The sequence below is a fragment of the Phoca vitulina genome, unplaced genomic scaffold (assembly GCF_004348235.1).
Source record: "Phoca vitulina isolate PV1807 unplaced genomic scaffold, GSC_HSeal_1.0 scaffold34, whole genome shotgun sequence".
NCBI lineage: Eukaryota > Metazoa > Chordata > Mammalia > Carnivora > Phocidae > Phoca > Phoca vitulina.
Genome location: NW_022589737.1, coordinates 17,637,293 through 17,659,236, shown reverse-complemented (window position 1 = coordinate 17,659,236; position 21,944 = coordinate 17,637,293). Strand labels below are relative to the sequence as shown.

Genomic DNA, 21,944 nt, shown 5'->3' with positions numbered 1-21,944 from the left:
AATACTATAGTGTGGGTGGAATTACAAAGTATCAGCCAGCCAATAAAGAAAAAATTAAAATTCTATTCTTTTTTAAAAAAGATTTTATTTTTCTATTTGAGAGAGAGAGAGAGTGTGCTCTAGCAGGGGGGAGGGGCAGAGTGAGAAGCAGACTCAGATCATGACCTGAGCTGAAGTCAGACACTTAACTGACTGAGCCACCCAGGTGCCCAGAAAAATTCTATTCTTAAAATGAGTATTTATGAGGTATTGGCCAATGATCTTGGTGTCGTTGGGAATCTACATGAGGCAGTGGGAGAGTGGATTTTGGAGGTAATCTGGCTTAGATTTGATTCCAGCTAGTGTGACCTCTGCAAATTAGTAATAACCTTGAGCCTCAGATTCCTTATCTGAAAAATGAAGGCGGACAATACTTCACAGTTCATTGTGAGCATTAGGGGAAGTGAAATAAAGGTGCCTAACATATAGCAGTCAGTTGGCAAAAGAGAAATTTTTTCTTCCTTTTTTTGTGAGGATTTCAGGCTGCTCCATATCCATTTGTATGTCTAAAATTAAATCTCAACATATATTTCAGGATATATCTGAAACAAAAAGGGGCCTCATATTGTGTGTTTCAAATATATCCCTAAAGCTAAACTGTATTATTTCGAGAATCACCATTGTTATTTAGATTGAACTTGAATTTGCACACTAGGAGGAAGTGTCTGGCTTTCTTTGAAAAAAAAAAGTGAGTTATATAGTTACAGAAGTAACTATTTTACTGGTGCTCTTCTTAGTGGTAAGTCTTTATAACTAACCACACTTACTAAATATTTAGCATAAAGAAGGTATATTTGCATTTTTATTCATGTGCAAATTTTGGGTATAGAACCAGCAGAATATTTTTTTTCGGCTGATCTCGTCAGAGAGTAAGAGAAATATAGCAATTGCTCATTTTATGTTTTTCATATTCTAAATTGAGTAGGTTAAAATTCATATCCATTCATAAAAGAATCATATATACTTAAAAATGTCTTTTCTATGATTGTCATGCCCTCCTTTTAAGGCATAAACTTTTCTTTCAAATTTATTACAAATTTCATATTTTTGGCACTTGATGACTAATGACCCGAGCACACCCGGAATGCCATTGGGATTGGGAAGACAGGCTGACTTGCTTTCACTATTCACACTCCTTTCCAGCTTCTAAGCCCTTCCCTGGCAGTAAGGTAGAGGAGGCAGGGTGGCCTCATGGAGAGAGTTTGCAGTTTGGGGTCAGAACCTGGGTATGTGGTTCTGCCACTTTCTGCCCCTGTGATCCTGATTAGGCAAGTTACTGAAACTCTCCGAGTTTTAGCTTCCTCCTTTATAATGCATGAATGCCCCGGCAAAATGAGGATTAAATGTGATTATGTGGCCCAAAGTGCTTTGTACACGGTGAAGTGCTACACAGTTACAGTAGACTCCAAATTTTCAAAGTTCTAGAACAGGACGAGCACACTCTGTAAAGGGCCAGAGTAAATATTTCAGGCTCGGCAGGCCATCCAGTCTCTGCGGCCGCTAACCTCTGCTGGTGGAGTGCAAAGCAGCCTTTGACAAGACATAAACAGATGGGGTGCCTGGATTTGGCCGTCGTTTGTCAACGCTGTGCTAGACTTTTAGACTTTTAAGGAATCTGAGAACCTACCTGATGGGTATTTCTTAGAAGGGGTCTAAGAATTGGAATCGAAGAATTTTGGAGGCAGATATTCCTGGGTTCCTAGATCAGCTTTGCAACGTTTCCTAGTTGTCTTACCTTGGGTACGTCATCTAAGCCTTCTGTGTTTTGATATTCCCGTCTCTAACTGAAGGTAATCACCTGTAGTTTCTGGAGGTGTTGGGAGAATTCGATCCCACTTCCAGTCCTCAGTGCAGTGTCTGGCACAGAGGAAGCACCTGGAAGATGTTAGCTGTGATTATCCCCGTCCGTTTTACAGAGGAAGGGGTCCAGGCCTGCCTGAGGTTACGGTCGTCGTGGCAGAACCAGTTGGGCTTGTCACAAGTCACAACCCCTTTGAGCCTCTGTCACTTGAACTGCAAAATGAGGGAGTTGGACGAAGTGTTTTTTTTGGGACCTTCTCGTTTCCCTTGCCATCGTTCTGCCGACTGGCACCCCAGGGCTGAGTAACTGAGTCACCTCCCCGTATGCCTTCCTTACAGTCTGGAAATGACTTGCTACCCAGCAGCAGGAAACTGGCAGAAAACTAGGCAGCAGAGAGGGAGACTGATTTAGCATTAAAACATGCATATATATATTTATGGACACACACACACAGATATTAAAGTGTCACATGCCTTAGATATGAGGGAAGGGAGCCCAGTTCTTGGTAATCAGTATGGTGAATAATTGCACTGAATACATTTCAAGTCCTTTTTGGATGTGTCTCAGGGACTTTTATGCTACACATTCTTATAACAAATCAAGTATGTATGCATGTTCAGATTATTTTGATAAAATGATTAAAGTGTTGAGATGGAAAACGACTCCTTGTTTAAAATGTACATCCTCCAGGCACTAACGTGTGCAACCGTGACATGTGGGGTGTTTGTTGGTTGGGTTTCTGTAAGTTCATCAGTCCTCCTGGATTAGTGACTAAAATGTGACAGTTTTGTCTGTTCTGAGTTGTGCCTGGTCTAATTCAGCTCGTCCTTTTATCTTCCCTGGCTTCTTCACTTTAACCTGGTGACTTGTCTCCAGGGGCATAAGTAGTGTTTTCCTTTCTCTCATTCCAATTTATTTTACTAAGTGCCCCAACACACTCTATGTACTGTCTTTATCTCCTGTTCAGTAAACTAAATAATGCCATTAAAAAAAAATTTTTTTTAAAGATTTTATTTATTTGACAGAGAGAGATACAGCGAGAGAGGGAACACAAGCAGGGGGAGTGGGACAGGAAGAAGCAGGCTTCCCGCCGAGCAGGGAACCCGATGCGGGGCTCGATCCCAGGACCCTGGGATCATGACCTGAGCCGAAGGCAGATGCTCAACGACTGAGCCACCCAGGCGCACCAATAATGCCATTTTAAAAGGGGTGGAATAAAGACTGGGAACAGGATGGTGGGCAGAGGCATCCTTCTTAACAGCTGATGCTCAAATTATTGAAGAGGGAAAAACACTGAATATTTTCTCCGCTTTCCTTTCTCCAACACACACACACACACACACACACACACACACACACACACACTGACATGCTCATTTCAGTACAGACTGTGAACACTGATGTTGGCTAGCTGAGAGTAGGACCAGTTACAAGAAAAGAGGATTCAGGGGCGCCTGGGTGGCTCAGTCGTTAAGCGTCTGCCTTCGGCTCAGGTCATGATCCCAGGGTCCTGGGATCGAGCCCCGCATCCGGCGCCCTGCTCAACGGGAAGCCTGCTTCTCCCTCTCCCACTCCCCCTGCTTGTGTTCCCTCTCTTGTTGTGTCTCTCTGTCAAATAAATAAATAAAATCTTTAAAAAAAAAAAAAAAAGAAAAGAGGATTCAATAGTGAGTACTCAATAGTGAATAATAAATGAGTGAAAAGAGTGTGCACCAGAAAGTAGGACAGCTAGTGAGCATATGTGGGGAGTGAAGAGAAAAAAGGAAAAAACAAAGACATTGAGGTAAACGAGTAAGAAGTGTTTGAAGAGAAAGTGAGAAGAGCAGACAGAAAAGAAGGAGGGGGAAGATAAGGGCTAACTGACATGGAAAGAGGACCAAGGAGGAACAGATGCGCAGAGAATGAGGGAATAGAGTAAACCCTCCATTCGGTGCACTGCTCTGAAGGGAAAGCTTTGTTCCAGCTTGAAATATAGCATCTGTTGGCACATGGGAAGTGAAATCAAGAAGTCTGAACTCACTGACAGGGAAAGTCAGGACCTTAACAAGGAGTACACTAACATTTCAGCAGATACAGAAAACTGTCCCCTGATTCATTACAAGAGATTCTTGAACTCTTGTGAATGCTTCTTTTTTATCTTGGAAAACTCACATTCGTTGAAGGTTTTTGTTTGGTTGGTTTTGTTTTTTTGTTTTGTTTTTGCTTTTGTTTTTAATTCCCAGTTGGCATATTCAAGTGTACTCAGTATCTACTTGTAGAGAAATTTATTATTTTTTTATGTAACCATAATCACCAAATGACTCCTTTGAAGACGAGTCAGAGGAAAATAAGAGACTCAGTACATTGGATGGACTTACTAGTCTCATGGGGAACCCTATGATAAAACTATTTCAAGTAAGTTGTAAAGGATTGGATTTTTGAGATCTTTGAATTCATTTTTTTTAAGATTTATTTATTTATTTTAGAGAGAGTGTATGTGGTGGGAGTAGGGGGTGGGGCAGAAAGAGAGAGCGAGAGAATCCTTAAGCAGACTCTCCTTCCCTACTTGAGGCTTGATCCCAGGACCCTGAGATCATGACCTGAGCCAAAATCAAGAGTCAAATGCCCAACCGACTGAGCCACCCAGGTGCCCCTCGAATTCATGTTTTTAAAAATTACTGAATTTTATCTAAATATACTAAAAAACATTGCCCTGTTAGATCATGAGTGCTGAACATTTTAATCTGAGTTATTTTTAAGAAGGGAGAGAAATGGGCTAATGAACATTTCTTTAAAAAAAAACAACTTTATTTTGAGAGCCCTCAAGCAAGTGGAGGGGCCGAGGGAGAGGGAGAGAGAGAATCTCAAGCATGCTCCACGCTGGGTGCAGAGCCTGACTCAAGGCTCCATCTCACAACCCTGAGATCGTGACCTGAGCCAAAATCAAGAGTTGGACTGAGCCACCTAGGCGACCCATTAACGAACATTTCTTGTGAGATCACAAGCTAAGTCTTTCTGATATTCTTCCACCAAAATACAAGTGCTACAGCCTCTGGTCTCAACACTTACCTCCTGATTATTTTCACTAATACTACAGTTAAAAATAAATGTCATTATGAAGTATTGCCTTCAAAATGACTAATCTCTATAGGGATTTTGCTCTCCTAGCAACTAGGACCACCTGCTCTTACCCTATGATTTTTCTCGTTCTCCTAAGCTTAGGTAAACATTTCAGAAATCTCTGTTCCACTACCTGAAACTTAGTGTGAGATACAATTAAGCACAATTATCTCAGTGATCAAGTCTTTAGATAAAAATGATTCTTATCTAATAATTTATCATGGCTCCTTCTTTGAGAGGTACAAATTTGTGGCTTTTAAACAAGAATTGTTTGCCAGAAGTTCACTAATATTTATTATTTATTAGACTCCTACTAAACACAGGGTGCTTTCCATATATTTTTCCCCTTTACATTGAAGGCCTAGTGGTAGGCAGCCTCTAAGATGACACCCATTGGTCCCTGCCCCCTGGTATCCACACCCTTGTGTAATTATCTCCCTTTGAGTGTGGTCTGGATTTACAGACTCAAATTTTTTTTTTTTGAGATTTGATCTATCCGGGCGCCTGGGTGGCTCAGTTGGTTGGGCGACTGCCTTCGGCTCAGGTCATGATCCTGGAGTCCCGGGATCGGGTCCTGCCATCGGGCTCCCTGCTCAGTGGGGAGTCTGCTTCTCCCTCTGACCCTCCCCCCTCTCATGCTCTCTCTCTATCTCATTCTCTCAAATAAATAAATAAAATCTTAAAAAAAAAAGGTTTGATCTATCCATTTATTTGAGAGAGGAGGAGCAGAGGGAGGGTCAGAGGGAGAGGGACAAGCAGACTCCCCATGGTGGGGGTGGGGGGCGAACCCACGACCCTGACATAATGATCTGGAGCTGAAATCAAGAGTTAGATGCCCAATGGACTAAGCCACCCAGGCACCCTTTTAGGGACTCATTTCTAATGAATGGAATGTGGCAGAAGAGCAAGGCTGAAACTTTGAAATTAGGTTATTAAAAGTCTGGTTTTCTGTCTTGGGAGCCCTTTCTTGCTTTTTAGCTTGCCAGCTCTGAGAGAAGCCAACTGACATGATGTGAGCTGCCTTGTGGCAAGAGACTGAGGAAGGCCTCAGTCCTGAGTTGCCCTCAGTCCATCAGCTCAAGAGGAACCGAGTCCTGCCAACCAGATGAGTGAGCTTGGAAGCAATTCTCCCCAAGCTGAGCCTTCAGATGAGTCCCCAGGCCCAGCTAACGTCTTCACGGCAACATCAGAGAGACCATAAACCAAAGGTCCCCAGGTGCGCCAAGCCTGCATTCCTGACCCACAAAATCTGTGACATAATGTTTATTGTTTTAGGGTTTGGAGGTATTCGTCGTTCAACAATAGCTAGCAAATGCAGTCATTAGCCCTATTTTAGAGATAAGAAAACTGAGAATCAAACTGGTTAATCATGTACAATTATGCAGAAAATACCTGAGCCAGGATTCTGGTTCCATTTGGTTCCAAATCTTTCTTTCATTATAGTATCCTGCTTTTCACTAAGTCTAAGTCTTGCAGTGACTGTGATGTATACCCCTCTGTCCTAGTTTACATGAGTTTCACTAGTCCTCAGCTACTGATACGGGCAATCTTCTTAACTACTCTCAGTTTGGAATATGGGGACATATATTTAGCACTGGCTTACCAGAAAGCTTGCTGGGACTTCCATGTCTGGACATTTGGAAAGACATTTGGTTAGACAAGGTCAGCCAATTCACTCACTAGAGGCAATGCCTTTAGTTGGCTGCTGGCAACCCTTACGATGGTATCTACAAGAGCCTGGAGACCTCCTGGTGAGGGCTGGTACAAGCGAACAGCAGTTGTGATCTTCTGGCCTAAGTACAAGAGTCTCCAGGTGGACAGGACAAGGGGCCAGACGGGTAGCCCCAATCTTGCTACTTCAGATCGTCGGTCCATGTGGTTTAAAGCAGGATCACGGTCCCATGCTAGGAGGGCAGGAAATGGGGTCCAGTCCCTTGAGGGATGAACCTGGTAAGAGCTAGAGAAGATTCCAGGTCTTCTGAGCAGGGCTACGGTGGGAGAGGCTGGAAAACACAACTGCTCTTCTCGGCTGGTCGCTCTGGTGCCAGGTTCCTCATCATGACGCTAGCTTTCTGGTTCTCTGCATTCTCAGGGATGGAAGGACAGCAAATACTGGCCACGTGAAGAAATAGTGCTGGCTCTTGAGCAATGTGTAGCCAAAGATGGCATTGATTTCAGGTGCTGACTTCCTGTAACCATGGCTCTAGACTTTCCCAGATCCTCCAATTTACAATATTTTGTCATGGATGCATATTTATCCCCATTTCCTAATTTTGGATTTTAAAATGGTACCGTAACTTTGGAAGACAGCCTCCCTGCTCATGGATTGGTGATTGAAAGTTTATGCCATCCATGGTGGATTCCCCAATTCAAGTTGGATAAAACCCTTTTGGCTGTGAGTGAATGGAAAAAAGGGGGGTGTGTGTGTTGAGGGGGGCCAGAGAGATGTTGCTGAGCTGCCCACTGGGGGCTTTGATGATTTCTTTGCTTTTAGAGAACCAGAAGTTTAGGGATTGAGGGTTTACTGTATTCAGGAGATGCTCTCTTGGATTGAATCTGAAAAATTTGAATAATACTAAAAAAAAAAAAAAAAGCTTTGCAAAGGGATTTGGTAATGATCTACAGAATTTTGATCTCGGGATGGATTTTGATGTGGTACGGATTTATGGATTTCTTACATGGCTTCTCTAAAACTGGACTAGTAGAATGTTATCTATCTCTTAGATATCAGCTATTTGTTATAGAGTCATAACTCTGGAATTGTGTTCATATCTAAGGCATCTTTTTTCTAGAATTATGTTCCTATTATTAATAGGTTTATATTATTTAAATTGTAGGCAGACACAAATAACTAGAAACTATGACCAAATTTGGGCAATAGTTCCAATTAGCAGAACTCAAAATTATTGCACTGACCTTCAATAGTATTTTAATAATAACAGCCTGACAATTGGTTGCTTTTCTTTTCATACCATATTATATGCGTATTTATCATTATCACTTATATTACTTGAATTGGGTTTTTTAAAGATTTTATTTATTTATTTGAGAGAGAGAATGAGATAGAGAGAGAGAGCATGAGAGGGGGGAGGGTCAGAGGGAGAAGCAGACTCCCCACTGAGCAGGGAGCCTGATGCGGGACTCGATCCCGGGACTCCAGGATCATGACCTGAGCTGAAGGCAGTCGCTTAACCAACTCAGCCACCCAGGTGCCCCTATATTACTTGAATTGTATATTGTACTAACTTATTAAGTTTAAGAATATCTGGGAGAAAGCATTGTTATGCCAAAAGTACATTTTAAAAGTACTTTTTAATTTTTACATTTTTCCCTCATGCATAATTATTTAATTTATTCATTTTGCTTCATTCATCTAATCCTAGCTCTCTGTCCCCGGTAATTATCTAAGTAGAACATATGTCCTTTTCTGCCCATTCCCGCCGCTTCTCCTTTTCCTCAGTGCAGAGGAGGAAGAATTACAGTTATATTTCAGTTACTTGATGTTATTTTTGAGATTAAATGTGGGCCTATAGAACCATGATCAAGTTGGAACAGTATGTGATAACTGTCTGATTTGCCGGTCATCTTGATACTGTCTAAGCCATGAGACTAGTATTTCCTGAATGGTGCTGCCATATAGATGATCCACAGCCAAGCAATGCTAAAATATGTGAGTCCCCTCCAATCTGGTGCGTACTATTTTCTACAGTTGTTGTAATCTAACTTAATCGGTATGCATTTCATACCTGAAAACAGTGAGTGGTGGTTGGATAACTAGAAATCCAAAATCAGTCAATCAGATTTATTAATGAACAAGAAATAGAGAAACATATGTTTATATACTTATTTTATAGCTTTTATTTATGTATCCAGCCATCATTCATCCATCCGCATCCATCCAAGAATCCATTCAGCCATTCATGTAATCAATATATATTTTCACAGAATAGGTATCATGCTAGACTCTAGACACAGAGGTTAAAAACGTGGTTCCTGTTCTCAAGGAGATGACAGTCTAGAAGCAGACACAAATGAAGCAACAATGTTCCAGTGGCCTGATTAGAATCAGGGCACAGGAATGTGTGAAGCATGATGGGAGCACAGAAGAGGAGTGTCCGCTTCAGCTTGGGTATCGAGAGTGAGCAGAGATCAGGGAAGGTGTCCTTTGATTTAGAGATGTTTGAGTGGGTCCTCAAGTGCGAAGAGGAGTTACCAGTACACTTTGGAAGTGAAGAGAAGAGGTATGTCTTTAGGAGGAACTAGCATAGGCAAAGCCCGTGAGTATGAGAGGATATGGTAAGTTACAGGAACTCTGTGTCATTCTGGACAAGGAGACAAGAGTGTGCTGGGGCAGGACGGATGGGAGGGGGGCAAGAGATCATTCTAGAGAGCAAATCTGATCATGAAAAGCCTTGTAAATGAAGCTAAGAATTTTGGATCATTTCCGAAAAGGGAGGGGAACCATCAAAGGCTTCTAGTTGGTTTGTCCAGAATAAATGCCAAAGAGGAGCCATGGCCTTCCTTTGCAGCTGCTGCTTCCTCATTTTACAGATTGCTGAGCAGATAGCCGTCTCAGGTGTTCACTTCCCTGTGCTCATTTGCATGCCCTAATGAAATGTAGTTAGTTCAAGTAACTCACTCCAGTGTTTCTGATGGTGCAGCACTGCCGATGCCCCTCCACGATCCAGGAAGTAAGGCTTGTGGTCAAGTTACGTCATTCCCCAAATTTTCCACCTGCCTCTTTGGGCACAGTTTCTCCCACCACCACCTGGTTTTGGCAACCACTGATCCGTTTTCTATTGCTATATTTTGCTTTGTTCTAAAACGTCATAAATAAAACTGAGCACTAGGTAGCCTTTCAATCTGGCTTCTTTGGCTTAACATAATGCATTTGACACACTTCAATATTATTGCGTGTATCAGTAGTTTCTTTTTAAAAAACATTTTATTTTATTTAAATTCAATTAATTTACATATAGTGTATTAATAGTTGCAGAGGTAGAGTTTAGGGCTTCATCAGTTGTATATAATAATACCCAGTGCTCATTCCATCACGTGCCCTCCTTAATGCTCATCACCCAGTTACCCCATCCCCCCACCCCCTTCCCCTCCAGCAACCCTCAGTTTGTTTCCTATAGTTAAGAGTCTCTTACACTTTGTCTCCCTCTCTGATTTTGTCTTATTTTAAGTAGTTCTTTTTTATTGCTGAATAGCATTCCATTAAATCTTTGTATATTCTGTATACAAGTTCTTTATCTTTATGTGTGCGTGTGTATGTGTTTAATAGACTTTATATTTTAGAGCAGTTTTAGTTTCACAGCAAAACTGAGAGGAGGGGCACCTGGGTGGCTCAGTCATTAAGCATCTGCCTTCGGCATGATACTGAGAGGAAAGTACAGAGATTCCCCAGATGTCCCCTCCCCACCACATGCATGGCCTCCCTCATTGTCAATGTCCCCCACCAGAGTGATACATTTGTCACAACTGATGAACCTACACTGATACATCATCATCACTCAAAGTCTGTAGTTTACATTAGGGTTCACTTTCGGTGTTGTACATTTTATGAGTTTGGACAAATGTGTAATGACATGTATCCACCATTATAGTTTCATACAGAGTAGTTTCACTGCCTTAAAAATCCTCTGTGCTTCACCTATTCATCCCCTCACCCCTTAAACCTCTGGCAACCACTGATCTTTTTACTGTCTCCATAGTTTTGCTTTCTACAATATCATATGGTCAGAATCATACAGTATTAGCCTTTTCAGATTGGCTTCTTTCACTTAGTAATATGCATTTAAGATTGTTCCATGTCTTTTCATGGCTTGAGAGCCCATTTCTTTTTAGCACTGAATAATATCCCATTGTCTGGATATACCATGGTTTCTCTATCCATTCACCTATCAAAGGACATCTTGATTGCTTCTGAGTTTTGGCAGTTATGAATATGAGTAAGGCTTTGATAAACATCCATATGCAGCTTTTGCATGGATATAAGTGTTCAACTCCTTTGGGTAAATACTAAAGAGCTGGATCATATGGTAAGAGATGGGTTATTTAAGTTTATCCTTTGAACCGTGCCACTTAACCATAATCTCCCAGGTTTTTATGTCTTAGAAAATAAGAAATTATTATTATTATTATTTTGAGAGGGAGAGAGCATGCAAGTGGGGTGGTGGAGGGGAAGAGAGAGAGAGAGAGGGAGAGGGAATTTTAAGCAGGCTCCATGCCCAGCACAGAGTCTGACGTGGGGCTCAATCTCATGACCCTGAGATCATGACCTGAGTTGAACTCAAGAGTCAGATGCTTAACCGACTTGAGCCACCCAGGTGCCCCAAGAAATGATTTTATTGTTGTCTTAGTTACTACCACCACATTCTTTTTCTTTGTTGTTGTTATTTAAAGGTCTGACAATACTATCCTTTTTCTTGATGTACTGGAAAGAAAATGGTTCAAGATACTCTTACCCAGGAGATAAACATGGCCTATGTGCCAACTTTGCCTGGGGCCATTCTTGGCTTAAGTCAATACTACTGTTTGGGGCAGGACACTTAGGAAGGCTGGAGTAGACAACTCCATACACATAACCAGGCAAGTCCTGTTATTCATTTATTGAGAAGGACTGATATGATATTAAGATCATTAATTCATATAGTACAGGCAGCTTTGCTCTTTAATTCTTATTCTGTAAAGCAAATCAGTGAGACTGACTACAGAGTTCTTTATTTCCACTAGCCGTGTATCTATTTGAGTTTTCAGGGCATAAACACTTTGCCTGCACTACTTTCTGAGTTACACTTTTAAATGAGCTTCTATTTATCATGCTCCATACATATCTGAACAAAGAAACCTTAGTAATGCAGATACATTTAAAAAATTTTAATAACAAATCCATTTGCTTCTTTCTTTTTATACTTTTCCATATTACATTTATTCTTTCCACCAGTCTTAACAAATAAACTCCCCTTGGAAAAAGAAACAAATGTCCCTACTCATTACATATGCCTTATTCTACTTGAAAGCATTTTATTTGCCAGCAGTCCTCTAGAATGACTAATAAAGTTCTAAACTTTTTTCATTATTTCATGATAAATAAAATAATTGAAAATACTATAGAGCACTCTTGGAAATTAGTCATACTCTATTCCTTCTTTAAAGGTTTACCAAGGTCCTGTATGGCCTAGTAATTCCATAAGCATGTAGCATATACCATAAACCACAAACCACAGTTATTTAGACAGCTTTGGAAATGCTGCCATTCAGCTTGAAATTCCATTTGCATTCTTTTGGAATTATCGATGTAATACTTTGCTTTATTTATTAAGTATACTAGTCCCTGACTAGACTCTAAGCAGTGAGCAAGTTGAACTAAGTAAGCAAGATGCAAGTTTCCATGTGTCATAATGCATGAGAGTGAATGATTTTTGTCTTACTTTAGTAAATCTGCTTTCACAATTGCCAAAATTGCTGAGTCATTTGGGAAACATGATTAAAGAGTTGGAATGCAAGTTCTTTATTTAAAAAACGAAAAAAGGTGAAGCAATGGGACAGTATTAACCAGAGAAGAAAAAGTTATGGGGAGTTTTCTCCTGGTCTTCAAGCATCTTCAATCATCTAGCAAATAATTTTGCCAGGTACTGGGACCAGATTAGTTGCTGGGGATAAAGTATCAAGCATACAAAGTTCAAGTTCTCCTGGTGGAACCATATGGAGGGAACGGAAAGTATACAAGTAACAAAATAAATAAAATAATTTTCTATAACACATGAGGGCTCATTGTTCAAGATGATATCCAGCATCTTTTCTCTTTGCTGGGGCCCAAAGAGAAAATAGGTTTTGCACCATAGAGTAGGAAAGAAATTCCTTTCGCAGGGAGAGTACAGAGGGGTTGCCCTAAGGGGGAAAAGAAGCAAAGAGAAGGTGAACTTTACTGAACCTGCTATGTGGCCATCTAAGCTGGATACTGGATACTAATCATTTTACAATCACAACACTCCCTCTGAGTTGACTTTTATGATCCCCATTTTACAGATAATGAAGGGGTCAATTACTTGCTTAAGGCCACACATCTCATCACTGCAGAGCTAGGGTTGATTCTATTGGACTCCAAGGCCACTTGTTTTCACTGTGCACTGTCTTGAGTGCAGGGGGATGGAATATTGCCATTCTAAATCTTTAAGCTTCTGTACAGGATTCCTTAAGTAGTTTCTTGCTCAAAAGTAAGGCAAAAGACAATCTGAATGGCTTTCACACCTGTTTTTTAAGGAGGAGAATCTAGTTTTTAAATAAAACTTCGTGTGGAACACTACTATATGAAACAGATTGGAACAGAGCAGCACTGTTGGATTTGGGGTGCATTGTTAAGAGGCTCGGCCACCTTCCTGATGAATTCCCCTCAATGACTAAGCTCCATTGTGACCCAGAAACGTTCTCCTTGCCTAGTGGTGGACATTTTAAAACAGTTACCAAGAAATAAAGTGAATGGGGTGCCTGGGTGGCTCAGTCGTTAAGCGTCTGCCTTCGGCTCAGGTCATGATCCCAGGGCCCTGGGATCAAGCCCTACATCGGCCTCCCTGCTCCGCGGGAAGCCTGCTTCTTCTTCTCCCACTCTCCCTGCTTGTGTTCCCTCTTGCTGTATCTCTCTCTGTCACATAAATAAATAAAATCTTAAAAAAAAAATAGTAAGTGAATAAAGCAAGTATTGATAGGAGTGAAACAAAGAGGAAACAGAAAGGGGTAGGTCAGGAGACGTATCTCATTCCCGTAGGGTGGAAATCTTTTAGATGTTTATTTAAAAATGGGATAAATAAGGGCACCTGACTGGCTCAGTTGGAGGAGCATGTGACTCTTGATCTCGGGGTCATGAGTTCAAGCCCCACATTGGGGATTACTAAAAAAAAAGGGGGGGGGGATGAATAAAATGGATATTGATGGGGTTAAAACAATTTAATACAGCACTACCTAATGTTAGGTGGGACAAAGGGACTCCCTACTGCTCTACCAACATTAAAGGGCCCCAAACAAGTCTACTCTATTTACCCCTGTTTGGAGAAACTCAGAAAGTTAGAAGGCAGGGATTGTCAGGAGAAACCTGACCAGCAATACCCCGAGGCAACAGGCCAATTAATCAAGTTAAAGAGTCACCAAAGGGCGTGGGTCCCTTGTTCAGCTCCTAGCTAGGGAGCCAAAGCCTTTTGCACAAGAGTGAGTAAAATGGTCAGGGGTGGAGAAGAGAAGTTCCCAGGACTTTTTGATTCAGGAGTCCCACAAACTGTACTAAAACCCACTGGTGAGGCCCTCACTCAGGCTGCGATTAGTTTTGAGAGCATGTCAACATGTCAGGGTCAATAAGATTATGAAAACTAGAATGTTGAACCAGGCTTTATGTGAAGTAACTGTGTCTTATTGCTGCTCTTAGGAGGAAAATAACCAGTGTTTTGCCATTATGTATGATGTTTGCTGTAAGATTTTCATAAATGCCCTTAATCAGATTGAGATTTCCTTCTATTAATAGTTTGTTGAGTGGTTTTTGTCATAAAAGGGTTTCAGATTTTATCAAATGCTATTTTCTCCATCTATTGAGGTAAGCATGGGTTTTTCTTTTTTATTAATATGGTGTATTACATTAATTGATTTTTTTGGATGTTAAACCAGCTTTACATTCCTGGAATAAATTCCACTTGGTCATGTGTATATTTATTTTTATATGTTGTTAGATTTAATTTGCTATATTTTGTAGAGGATTTCTGTTTCTATACTGAGATATTGGCTTTTCTATCCTTGTGATATCTTTGCCAGTTTGGGTGTCTGATTAATACTGGCCTCAGAATGAATGGGGTAGTGTTCCCTCCTCTTCTTTTTGGAAGTGTTTGTGAATAATCATTATTAATTCTTCTTTACATATTTGGTAGAATTCACCAGTGAAGCCATTTGGTCCTAGGCTTTTTGGGGGAGGGGATGGGGGGAGAGGATAGTTTTTGATTACTGATTGATTCAATCTTTTAACTTGTTACAGATATATTCATACTGCCTATTTTTCCTTGAGTCAGCTTTATTACTTCGTTTTTCTATGAATTTGTCTATTTTATCTAAGTGATCTAATTTCTTGGCATATAATTGTTCAGTCTCTTTATTTCTGTATGGTCAGTCATAATGTCCCCTCTTTTATTGCTGATCCTAGTAATTTGTCTTCTCTTTTCCTTTCTTTCCTTCTCTCTCTCTCTTATTCTCTCTTTTTCTTTCTTTCTTTCTTTCTTTCTCTTTCTCTCTTTCTCTCTTTATTTTTTTGGGAGTCTAGGTGAAGATTTGTTAGTTTTATTGCTCTTTGAAAGGACCAAATTTGATTTAGTTAATTTCATGTATTGCTTGTATATTCCCTTTATTTCATTAATTTCCCCTCTAATCTTTACTTTTTCCTTCTTTCTGCTTATTTTTGGTTTAGTTTGCTTCTCTTTTTCCTTTGATGTAAGGTGGAAGTTTAGGTAATTGTTTTGAGTTGTTTCTTTTTTTTTAATGTATACATTTACAGTTATAAATTTCCTTCTCAGCACTGCTTTAGTAGCATCCCATAAATTTTGGTATGTTGTGTTTTCATTTTCATTAATCTCAAAGTATTTTCTAATTTCCTTTTGATACCCTCTTTGATCCTGGTTATATAGAAGTGCATTGTTTAGTTTCCACATATTTGTGAGTTTCTCATCTCTTTCAGTTGCGGATAAATTTCTAATTCCATGCCACTGTGATAAGAGAACATATTTTGTATTATTTCTATCTTTTTAAATTTATAGAGCAATGGTTTATCCTGAAGAATGTCCCGTATGCATTTGAGAAGAATGTATATTCTGCTGCTGTTGGGTGAAGTGTTCTGTAAATGTCTGTTAGTTTATCCTGTTGGTTCATAGTATTGTTCAAGTCTTCTTTTTTGTTATTGTTGACCTTCTGCTTAGTTGTCTTATCCATTATTGAAAGTGATATATTGAAGTCTTCAGCTATTATTGTTATATCTATTGTTACATATATATTATCTACTGTTATATATATTGATATATATCAATTTTGATTATTGATATATAACAGTATATATAACAGTAGATTATATATATATATAACAATATATATAACAGTAGATTATATATATATATCAATATATATATTGATATATATATTGATATATATATATATATATAATCTACTGTTATATATATTGTCTACTTCTCTCTTAATTTCCATCAGTTTTGTTTTCATGTATTTGGTACTTGGTTATTAGGTGCATATATGTTTATAATTGTTTTATTTTTCTGATGGATTAACCCTCTTATCAGTATAGAATGTCCCTGTTATCTCTACGCATATTTTTTAAATATGTCCACTTTTGTCCACTCCAGCTTTCTTACAGTTGCTGTTTGTCTGGGATATCTTTTCCCATCCCCTTAATTTTAATCAATTTGTAATTAAATCTCAAGTGTGTCTGCTATAGAAAGCATAGTTGGTTCCTGTTTGGTTTTCAGTCTAACAATCTGTACTTTGATTCACTTGTTTAATCCATTTACATTTAATGTGAATACTGATGCAGTTGGATTTATGATGCCATTTTACTGTGTTCTATGTTTCTCGTGTACTTCCTTCCTCTTTTACTGACTCCTTTTTTAGTAAGTGGGTGTTTTCTACTCTAATTTTTAAATTATTTAATGATATTTCACTAGGTTTCTGAGTTATTTTCTAAGTAGCTCTTTTGTCATTTTTGCTCCAGGCATTTTTAAGTTTTTTCTTTTTGTCATATATATATTTATATTATGTATTTATATAAAATTTTAATTGTGTTATGTTCTGTGTCTCACAATTTCAATATTGAATTTTTATGAACTTCTTTTTACTATATATTCTTTCTGCTGATTCTCATAGTTTTTTTTTCCATTTGTACTTACTCATTTCTTGCTGTAAGTTGCTCTTTTTTCTCATGAAATTATTTGTGTAAATTCTTTGACACCTAGGTTCAATATGGATTTCTCTAGAGATTTTTGTTTCTTTCTTCCAATTTTTGGGTCATCACAAATCCAGGGCCCCTATAAAATGAATTCATGGCTTGAGGTTATTTTAGCCCAAATGGTAAAGCAAATTTATACTATAAATCAGAGACAGGTTATCTCATGATTGCAAATACCCCAAAACAGTTGTTTGCTCCTTTTTTTGCTGTCTGAAATAAAAATTTCCTTATTAGAGGGTAGATCAGACTTTATTTTTTTGTTTCATTCTTACTCTGAGAATATGAACCTTGCTTTCTCAGATTTTCAGGGAGGGCATATCTCATATGCTCCCCACATGGATAAGCTCTGGGCATCATTTCCTGTCTATTACAGTTCATGAGCCTTAGAAAACCAAAGCTAAGATTTTTCCAGATTTGGCAAATGCCCTAAGTTAGGGCAAATGCCCTAACTTTTCTCTCTGGATTATTGCCCACATTTATATTTTTGGACTAAATGACTAGTCTCTTGATAGTTGTTTTAGATTTTTTTTAATATTTTATCAATTATTTTTAGTGAAAAAGGCAACTTAAAATCTAGTCTACCCTGTTACTGGACATGGAATCCCATTAACTATTTTTTCACTCCTGTTCTTTATCTGGCACCAGGACAGGTCTTGGAATACAAGTCTACCTAAACCAGTGCTACTTTGTGTCTTCTGTAAGCCAGTGCTGGTTTGTGAACTATTTGTTATCAAGATACAGTTGGGAATTGAAAGTGAGTATAAGCAACTAAACCTCTACCTTATCTTGTCCCAGACTGTAATTGCCAAAAAAAGATGAGCATTTGTATCATGTCAGTGGATCTGCTGAAGACTGATAGCTCTTCATGGACCAGAGATTGAGTAGCACAATGTCTAAACTAGGATGGTTTTTTAGACTTTTGCTGGGACCACATAAAATCTGATAAATGTTATGGATACTCTCCCCAGAAATATGTGCACATAAAGAGAAATATAGAAGTTAATATAAAATATCAGGGTATATATATATACAGATCCTCTGAAATCTTATAGATCTTGTTCTTTTAATCCCAGCAACAGACAAAGGCAAGGGCCCCGGACCCTCGTGTGAAGGGTGCGATCTCTGAACTGGAGTGGGGTTGAGGTGGGCCGGCACCCGCTTCTGACCTCTGGTGCCGCCGGCCTCAGGATCGGACATGGCCCAGAACTTGAAGGACTTAGCGGGACTGCTGCCCTCCGGGCCCCAGGGCATGGGCACGGCGCTGAAGCTGCTGCTGGGGGCCGGCGCCGTGGCCTACGGCGTCCGCGAATCCGTGTTCACCGTGGAAGGCGGGCACAGAGCCATTTTCTTTAATCGGATAGGTGGCGTGTAGCAGGACACCATACTGGCCGAAGGCCTTCACTTCAGGATCCCCTGGTTCCAGTACCCCATCATCTATGACATTCGGGCCAGACCCTGAGAAATTTCCTCCCCCACAGGCTCCAAAGACCTTCAGATGGTGAACAGCTCCCTGCGAGTGCGGTCTCGACCCAATGCCATGGAACTTCCCAGCATGGATCAGCGCCTAGGGCTAGACTAGGAGGAGCGAGTGCTGCCGTCCATTGTCAACAAGGTGCTGAAGAGTGTGGTGGCCAAGTTCAATGCGTCACAGCTGATCACCCAGTGGGCCCAGGTATCCTTGTTGATCCGGCGGGAGCTGACAGAGAGGCCCAAGGACTTCAGCCTCATCCTGGATGATGTGACCATCACAGAGCTCAGCTTTAGCCGAGAATACACAGCTGCTGTGGAAGCCAAACAAGTGGCTCAGCAGGAGGCCCAGTGAGCCCAATTTTTGGTGGAAAAAGCAAAGCAGGAACAGCGGCAGAAGATTATGCAGGCTGAGGGTGAGGCTGAGGCAATGCTTGGAAAAACCCTGAGCAAGAACCCTGGCTATATCAAACTGTGCAAGATCTGGGCAGCCCAGAACATCTCCAAGACAATCTCCACGTCACAGAACCGTATCTATCTCACTGCTGACAAACTCGTCCTGAACCTACAGGATGAAAGTTTCACCCGGGGCAGTGACAGCCTCATCAAGGGTAAGAAATGAGCCTGGTGACCGGGAACTCCACTCCCAGAGAAGAAGTGGATCTGTTCCTCCCCTGGTTTTTGAGGAGCCAGCTTGGGGTCCAGCGCACCCCCATTCCACCCCTGGTATCATGTGATGGTCCCTCCCGCATCTGTCCTCCCAACCCTTCTTGGATGAGCAAAGCCTGACAAGTTTTCTGGGGAATGATTTTGAGTAATCATTTCATCATTCAGCTTATTTGCCACTCCATTTATTTGTGAGTATAAACCGGAGTAGACAAAAGGGGGGCCCCGTAACAGACTATCAAGGGAGTAAGTTGAAAGATGTCATTTATTAGTCACTCATTCATCCAACCAAACCCAAGTGCCTGCAATGTACCAGATAAAGTTCTAGATCTCAGATCATTGCTCCAAAAAGGAAAATTTACCATTCTTTTTTCCATTGCTTACCTCCATGCTCAGCAAATATAGAATTTATAATAAGCCCCTGCTGCTGAGCACAAATGCCACTGCCCACAACACTGACTCCAGGGATGCTGGCCACTGGACCTTGTGGCAGGGATTGCTGTCTCTGCTGCTCCTGGCCACTGGATGACACTTTGCAACTCACACCACCTGGGCCAAATGCATTCAACACTGTCCCAGCCTATCTGTCCGCACGTCCTGAGTCAGAAGCTGGCATGTGGTCACCTGACTACTGGAACTTCATGCTCTGTTCAATGCAAGAACGTTTGCGAAGGTGAGTTTTCCTCTCTTATGGAGGCAAGTGGGCTCCGCTTCCTACCTAGACTCTGTGAGTGTGGGATTCTAATGTGGGAACAGGGTACAGGTTCTGGGGGTGGAGCATGGAGGTAAGCCGGCTTCAAGCCTGTTCTGTGGTATTCCCTGAAATAAAACAAGGCGTGTGTATGTATGTGTATATATATCTCTATATATGTAAGTATATAATAAATATAAATATCTGTCTACCTATCTATCTATCTATCTATCTATCTATCTATCTATCTATTTTAATTAGAACAACTTGGAATCTGTTGTTCACACCAAGAAGTGAAAGAGAAATTCATGTAAGAAATAGTCTCAGCAAGGATTCAGAGATTTTTTTTTTCAGTTTTATTGACATGTAGTTGACATATAACGTTGTATAAGTTTAAGATGTACACCTGTTGATTTGATACACTTACATGTTGCAAAGTGATTACCATCCCAGTGTCAGCTAACACCTGCAGGCTACATAATTCCCATTTCTTTTTCCTGGTGAGTACATTTAAGAAATGTACTCTTAGCAACCCTCTTAGCAACTCAGAGGTTTTCTTTATGTTGAGCTGATAATCACTTCCTAAATCTTCCACCTGGCTATACTCCACGATAGCGAAAACAACATGTATCTCCTAGCATGTTTTGACTTCTTCTTCACAGGAAAAAATAACATTTAAATGTGGACTTAAGTCCCTTCCCCACCCTGAGGGCTCTCTGATCACTGACCTTAGTGGTTCCTGATCTGGCTGAGTGCCAAAATTGCTTGCGGGTTTATTACAAAATACTCAGGCCTCTTCCTGGAACCGCCATCTTAGAACATTGGGAACAAAGCTCAGGAATCAGTTGGTCAACAAGCCCTACATGTGAGGCTGCTGCACGGTCAGGTGGGAATCCTGGCCTGCAGTCTTGCTACCAAATGTGTGATCCGAAGACCAGAAGCATCAGTGCCAAGCTTATTATAAATTCAGAATCTCGGGCTTTATTCCAGACTATCTGGATCTTAATGACAGACCCGGGTGATTCCTGTGCCCACTATAGGCTGGGATCAGGGCGCCTGGGTGGCTCAGTCCATTGAGCATCCAACTCATGATTTCGGCTTAGGTCATGATCTCGGGGTCATGGGATTGAGCCCTGGGTCAGGCTTCTAAGGCAAACGTGTAATGTAGACCCTTTCCTTCTGTACTATGCTTGTGGTATACAGCCTGCCCCTCAGGACAGAACAAATACCCACAAGGTTGGCAATGGTTACCTGTTCTTTTTTTTTTTTCCACTGAGGTTGCCTACATCAAAAAGAGTCTGTCATATATCTGCCACACAACAGAAATCAGTTGAATGAATAATCAGTGTAGAGCACCTCCCTGCTCTAGAGACAGTATCTTTATTAATGCAACCCTAGGCCAAATGCTATTTGGTGGCCTCTGCAGCACGAATCCCCTCACTTGCCATCAGTGCTGCCCATGCTTCCTCACATGCTGCTCTCTTCCTTTGCTCAGCTCCTCCCTCCACCCCAACCCTCCTGCACAGCACAAGATTACATTTCTCTCTTCAGAAAAGATGATCTTAGGTTTATGGGTCCTATTTTCTAACCAACTGTGCACCTAAATTAGACTCTGTCTTATAAATCCATGAGTTTGCATGAGAGCCAGAGCTTGGATAACTGGAGTGAAGGGCAGAGGAAGGGGGCAAGCTGCAGAGAACGTAGGAACCCAACAGGAATTTAATTAAGATGAAAAACTATCAGATCCCTCCTCTCTACTGATTCCAGAATCTGATTCTTTAAAAAAAGATGGGAAAGATGGGAAAAACAGCCCAGGAAACAGCCCTGGAAGGAAGGCAAGAGCTGGATGAGTGTGAAAATTAATCTCTCAGTGCTACAGATGCCTGCGTGCAGGGTTCCCCGGGACTGATAAGAACATTGACAGGCAGAACGACTCCTCCTGCTGCGAGAGATGGGGGAAGCCCAGAGGAAAAGGAGACCAGAACTCTACACAGGAAAAAGAAGAGGCAGAATCCAAAAGAACCCACAGAAGCAAAATATAACTACAGAAAGGAGAGGGGTTGAGGGCTGGACCCAGGCCAGAACACAGGCTTACCCAGCTACATGAACCCCTTGCTGCCCAGGGCCCTGGAAACAAGACAAGGTCCCCATTGTGTCCAAGTCCCTATGATCGCAGGTCCTAGTGGGACAAGGTT

At 40.9% G+C, this 21,944-nt stretch overlaps 1 pseudogene; it reads left to right on the top strand.

Moving 5' to 3' along the window:
* Positions 1 to 5,879: 5,879 nt before the first annotated feature.
* LOC116645912 lies at positions 5,880 to 19,113 on the top strand (annotated as a pseudogene).
* The last annotated feature ends 2,831 nt before the right edge of the window (positions 19,114 to 21,944 follow it).